The 6,000-nt window shown below is 44.5% G+C and overlaps 1 long non-coding RNA gene across 1 annotated transcript in view; it reads right to left on the bottom strand.

The window, feature by feature from the left end:
* The window catches only part of LOC132813658 (uncharacterized), a 47,781-nt gene extending 42,236 nt beyond the window's left edge, over positions 1-5,545 (bottom strand). Inside the window, exon 1 of the long non-coding RNA XR_009644124.1 lies at positions 5,501-5,545. This is a non-coding gene — a long non-coding RNA (uncharacterized LOC132813658). The remainder of the gene's footprint in view (positions 1-5,500) is intronic.
* Between the last annotated feature and the right edge of the window lie 455 nt (positions 5,546-6,000).

A 6,000-nucleotide genomic window follows, 5' to 3' on the forward strand; every position in this document is an offset into this window, starting at 1 on the left:
TGATGTCTGAACTGTACCAGCGTCAGACTTAGCTCTTCCCTCACTCTCCCTCTGGGGTTACCCACATTCTTTAACTAGTTTAATGCCTCCTGAATAGCACTAGCAACTGTTCCCTTCCAGTGCCAGTACAATCCATCCCTCTGATGGAGGTCAATTCTACTCCACAAGAGATTCCAATGATCCAATAATGTGAACTCTTCTATTCCTATGTCATTGATACCAATCAACAACAGCCTCCCCTCAAAATGGTTATTCTCTCCTTTAAGAATATTCTGCTCCCTCTCTGAGACATCCTTATACAAAAATGATACATTCAAATAATAAACCTTACACTCATCAGGTCATCATAAAAGGATTACATGACACAGTGAAGGTTTGGGAAGACCTTTTGAGAGAATGCGATGATTCAAAGGAGAATTTTTAAGCAGCAAATGGGATTGATCTGGAACACAATACTCACACACACACAATGCGAATATCCAGGTCCTGATATACTGAGTAATTCAGAGTCAGCAGTCAATTCAAGGGGAAATCTGTAGAACATTTACTGAGATTACCATCTGAATATCCACCTGTAATATCCTGTAATATAAGTTTATAAAATCTGTCACTATCAGTTCAAGTGAGAAACTCACACCATTCCCTCCTCGTGGCCCAGGATTACTGTACATATTACCCCTTGAGGACATCAGCAGTCAATTCAAGGGGAAATCTGTGGGTTTCTAGGAGATTCCACCTTGGGATCTCATGAGACTGAACACAGCAGTTCTTTGGCACATTGGAGAAAATGATCCAAGCGTCAGTGAGATATGGGAAACAGGAATTTCTTTTCTTTCATTCGGTGCTGCCGCTGTGCCTCATCAATTAGACATGGGTGTGAAAGGCTAATGCCTCATGATGGGCAAGTTGTCTCCATCCTGACCAATGGGAGGAAGATCCTCTAAATCACTCCAAAGTGTATCCCTAAAAAGATAGCAACTCTGTCTGCTTCCCACTGCGCAGTGCTCCCAGTAAATGTTTGGAAGAATGGGAAGGGGGGATATCTCCTAGAACAGCCATAACTGTTAAGGTCTAAGAGGATTATGAAAAGAGAGAGATGCACAGGAGAAGGGGGCAACAAGTTGCCAGATGGGGTGTAGCTTGGGAAAATAGGAAGTTGCTCATTTTGGAGGAGATAATAAAAGAACAAAGTACTATTTAAATGGTGGAAACTGTACAAATCTGCACAACAAAGGGACCAGGGGTAATTGTTCAGGAAACACAGAAAGCTACCACACAGTTACAACAGGGAATCAGGAAGGGGAATCGAATGTTTTGTTTCAAAGGTTTTCAGTATTAGAGTTTGGAGTATATTCCTGAGAGTAACGTGTGGAAGTGCTGGTGAGACCACCGTATCTGCAGTAATGAGAACAGTTTTGGTCCCTTTAGATAAGGAAATGTGTCACTTTATTGGAGGCATTTCATGGAAGATTCAATGAGATGATCCCTGGTTTGGAGGGATTATCTTTTAAATAAAGGCTGAAAAGGTTGGGACTCGACTCACTGGATTTTGGAGAAAGAGAGGTGATCTCATTGAGACAGATGGGATTCTTAAGGGGTTTGACAGAATAAATACAGAGAGGATGTGTCTGAGGGTAAATACTGGGAGGGGAGTCTGAAACCAGATTCTGAGTCACGGAATCAAGGGTTCTGTTTTGGATTCAAGTTTAAGGCAACACAGACACGGGTAAGGGGTTTCAGTAGCAATGGAGCTGGGGTGAGGTGGAGACAAGCAACGTTTAAGAGATTGGAATTCCTGGTGTTTGGGATTGTGTGGATGTCTGACCAGAAGGTCACCTTGGGGTCAGATATAACAGCAATATTGTAAAGAGAGTCATCATGCCTCAGAGTTCCCAGTAGGAGGGAGGGGCTCAGCAGAAAGGTAAAGGTAAGGTTATGGGTTTAACCGTGACAATGTTTCATTGGAGGAAACTGCACCTAATCGAGTAGTGGGAGGGTGGTAAGCAGTTTGATAACTGAGTAACAGTGGAGTAATGGAGAGGGATGATGGGGAGGGAGAGCTGAGCATCGTCAGTGTACATGTCAAACCTAACACAGTGTTTTTGGATGAAATCACCTCCTGGCACTATGTACGTGAGATACAAGGAGAGACCAAGGATAGATCGTTGAGGGACACCAGATGCAAGGAATTCAGAAAGGAAAGGGAGAGTGGAGATGGAGCAGGACTTTCCAATAACGGAGAGGTCAAATATTAGTTTTTCACAGAATGGGAGAGAAGGACATAACCAAAAAAGACCAGCAGACAGAACAAGGAACAATATCTATGAATTGGCGAGGGGGAGTGATGAGGCGGCAGCGGAGGAAAGAGAGTTGGAAAGTGAGTTTAGCGAGATTAGGGTAAAGGGTCAAGGTGAGCTCTGATAAGGCTTGACCTGAGACTGGAGAAAGATGTAGGTTTAGGACAAAAACCAGGAACACCACGTGAGGCAGTTTGACTCAGTGGGCTAGTGGGAGGGAGAGAAGCAGCAGATCGGATTATCTCAGTCTTAGTGACAGAGAAACTCCATGTGCTCCTCACTCATTGTTGGAGAGAAGGATGGAGGAGACAAGATGATGGACAGTGTTTTACAAAGAAACAAAACCAGGGTTAGTGATATTTAAAATGAGTGAACAAACCTGACGTATTTAGCTTTTATCCAGAATATTAAAACAAACGACTGAAGTCCTGGTTCGAATCCCATGTTGGCAGATGGTGGAATCTGAATTCAAGAAAAAAAAAACAAACGTATTAGGAATCTCCTGATCTCCATGAAACCATTGTCAATGGCGAAAAAAATCCTGCCAACCTGACAGTGGCCCAGCCAGCTACTCACTGTATTAATCACTGCAAAGTCTCACCACAGGAATGAAACTGGATGGACAAGTTGGCAACTAACAAGGCACCAGAAAATACAACCACAGAATCAGACCTCTCAATGGTGCAACGTCCTCCACACTAACATATGGTTTTTGGTGCCAAAATGTGGAGAGCTGTCTCACAGGCTATTCAAGGAACAGCCTGACATAGTCATACTCACGGAATCATCCCTTACAGACAATGACCAGACACCACCATCACCATCCCTAGATATCGAGAGTGTGGTGCTGGAAAAGCACAACAGTTCAGGCAGCATCCGAGGAGAAGGAGAATCGACGTTGAGACTAAGCCCATCATCAGCCTGACCTGCTGTGCTTTTCCAGCACAACACTCACGACTCCAGCATCTGCAGTGTTCCCTTTCTCCTGAAATCTCTGGATATGTCCTGTCCCACCAGCAGGACAGACCAGGCAGAGGTGGTGGCACAGTGGTGTACAGACAGGGAGGATTTGCCCTGGGAGTACACAGCATTGACTCCGTACACCAGGAAGTCTCATGGCTCCTGCTGATTACCACGCTCCGTCCTCCCTTGGCTGATGAATCACTTCTCCTTCATGTTGAACAACATTTGAAGGAAGCACGGAGGAAGTAAAATGGTGTCAAACGTACTCTGGGTACAGGATTTCAATGTCCACAATCGAGACTAGTTCTGCAACAGAATTACTGACTGAGCTGGTCAGGTCCTAAAGGATATAGCTGCTCAACTGAGTCTGCAGCAGGTGGTGAGGGAACCAAAAAGTGTAAAACATACTTGATCTCATTGTTATGAATTGACCAGCGGCAGATACATCTGTCCATGACAGTATCAGTAAGAGTGACCATCACACAGTCCTTTTCGAGACAAAGTCTTGCCTTAAAGTTGAGAAAAACCTCCGTGTTGAGTGGCATTATCACCGTTCTAAATGGGACAGATTTCAAAGAGGTGTAGGATCTCAAACTGGGCATCTATGAGGAACTGTGGGACATCAACAGCAGCAGAACTGTACTCCAGCACAATCTGAAATCTCATGGGTTTGTAAATCCTGCTCTCACCCATCACAATGGACAGGAAAGGAGGGCATGCCATGAGCAGCACTCGGCAGACCTAAAAATGAAGGGCCAACCTGGTGAAACTATCAAACAGAACTACCTGCATATTACACAGCATCAGCAACAAGTGATAGAGCTAAGTGATCCTACATCCAATGGAACAGATTGGAGTTCTGCATTTCTGCCACACCCAGTAGTGAACGGTGATGGACAATTAAACAACTCACTGGAGGAAGCATCACAGATATCCCCATCCTGACTGAGGAGGAGCCTCACACATCCATGCACCAGATAAGATGACAGCATTTGCAGCAATCTTCAGCCAGAAGTGCAAAGTGGGATGATACATCTCAGCCTTCTCCAGTGGTTTCCAGCATCACAGATGCGAGTTTTAAGCCAGTTCGATTCAGTTTGAATAACATCAAGAAATGGTTAAGTAGTGCAAAGACTACGGGCCCTGCCAATATTCTGGCAGTAATACTGATAGCTTGTGCTCCAGAACTTGCCACCCACCAAACCAAGTACCACTCCAGCACTGGCATCTACCGACAATGTGGAACATTGCCCAGGGACGTTCAACACAAAAACACAGGGCAATCCAACCCAGGCAATTTCCATCTCTCAGTCCACACTCGATCAGCAGTAAAGTGATGGAAGATGTTATCAACAGGGCTACCAAGCAGCAGCTGCTCAGCAACAGCCAGCTGAGTGACACTCATTTTAGGCTCCACCAGGGTCACTCAGCTCCCGATTGTGTTACTGCCTGATTCACAACCTGACAACCAGCTGAATCCCAGAGGTGAGGTGAGTGTCATAACTCAGTCCCACTCCAACACCACTATTTCTAGCTGATTCCACCCTTGTCTCAGCTCATATACTTTCATCCACCTTGTGTTATCTCCAGACTTCATTATCCAAACACACTCCTGGCCAGCTTCCCACATTCAACCTCCCTGTCATCTCAAGAAAGTCCAAATCTCTGCTTGTTGATTCGTCAAAAGGCTCCTAATTATAATCAACAGCATACAGCCATAGAGATGTACAGCAAGGAAACAGATCCTTCGGTCCAACCCGTCCATGCTGACCAGATACCCCAACCCAATCTAGTCTCACCTGCCAGCACCTGGCCAATATCCCTCAATTTAAAATTCTCACAATTGATTTAATTCCTGGCTGTGATCATCCCTAGCTCCCTGCACCACACACACTTTGAGACCTCGACAACCCATTTTCTTCGGGACTCCCACCATTTGTTAATTCATTATTTCGCCTGAGTGGCTGTTTCTACAGTTGCTGAAGCAGCATGGTCTGACATTCGCAGCCAAAACCTCACAGGTCTGCTTGCCATCTTTAAGACATCCCTCAAAACCTGCTTTTTGGCAATGCTTTTGGTCACCTGACCTAATATCTCCATCTCTGCCCTTATGTCTAAAGTTCTCAATAGTATTTTTGTGAAATTATAAGCAGGATAATAAAACTACAAACTGTTGTTGATTTGGACATTATTTTCAAATCATCACTGTTGCTGAATGAATAATCTATAATGCCACTTACCCAACCACATTGTGGGAGCACCTTCACCCCACAAACTGCAGCTGTACAATAAAGTCAAACATCACCCTCTCCCCAGGCAACAGGGCTTTGGCATTAATCACTGGTATCTGTGGAAGAAGAAACACAATTAATGTTTCAGGGAGTGCAAAATGGATTATAGGGAATGAACTTGGTGCAGAATTTGATAGTCAGAAATTGAAGGAAAATACACTTGCTTGTTGGAAAAAAGAATTCTTGACTGTCAAAACTATTCAAAAAAAGTAATGTAATGATAGAACAGCACGTGGTCAGGGGCTGGGCCACAGTGAAAAATTCATTGACAAAGGATCTATAAAAGTAATAATACAGTATTAAACAGATCAAACATACCCCCATGGTTGGAGACTGAGGAAGCTAGACATTGACAAAGTGGTCCTGAGGGAGCCCAGAGGTGAATCAGAGCAGGATTGGCTGCTGTCATCACAATGACTCTGTACCAGAGAGAGGCTGCACATGCGCCT

This window comes from Hemiscyllium ocellatum, unplaced genomic scaffold (assembly GCF_020745735.1).
Source record: "Hemiscyllium ocellatum isolate sHemOce1 unplaced genomic scaffold, sHemOce1.pat.X.cur. scaffold_427_pat_ctg1, whole genome shotgun sequence".
Classification (NCBI taxonomy): Eukaryota; Metazoa; Chordata; class Chondrichthyes; order Orectolobiformes; family Hemiscylliidae; genus Hemiscyllium; species Hemiscyllium ocellatum.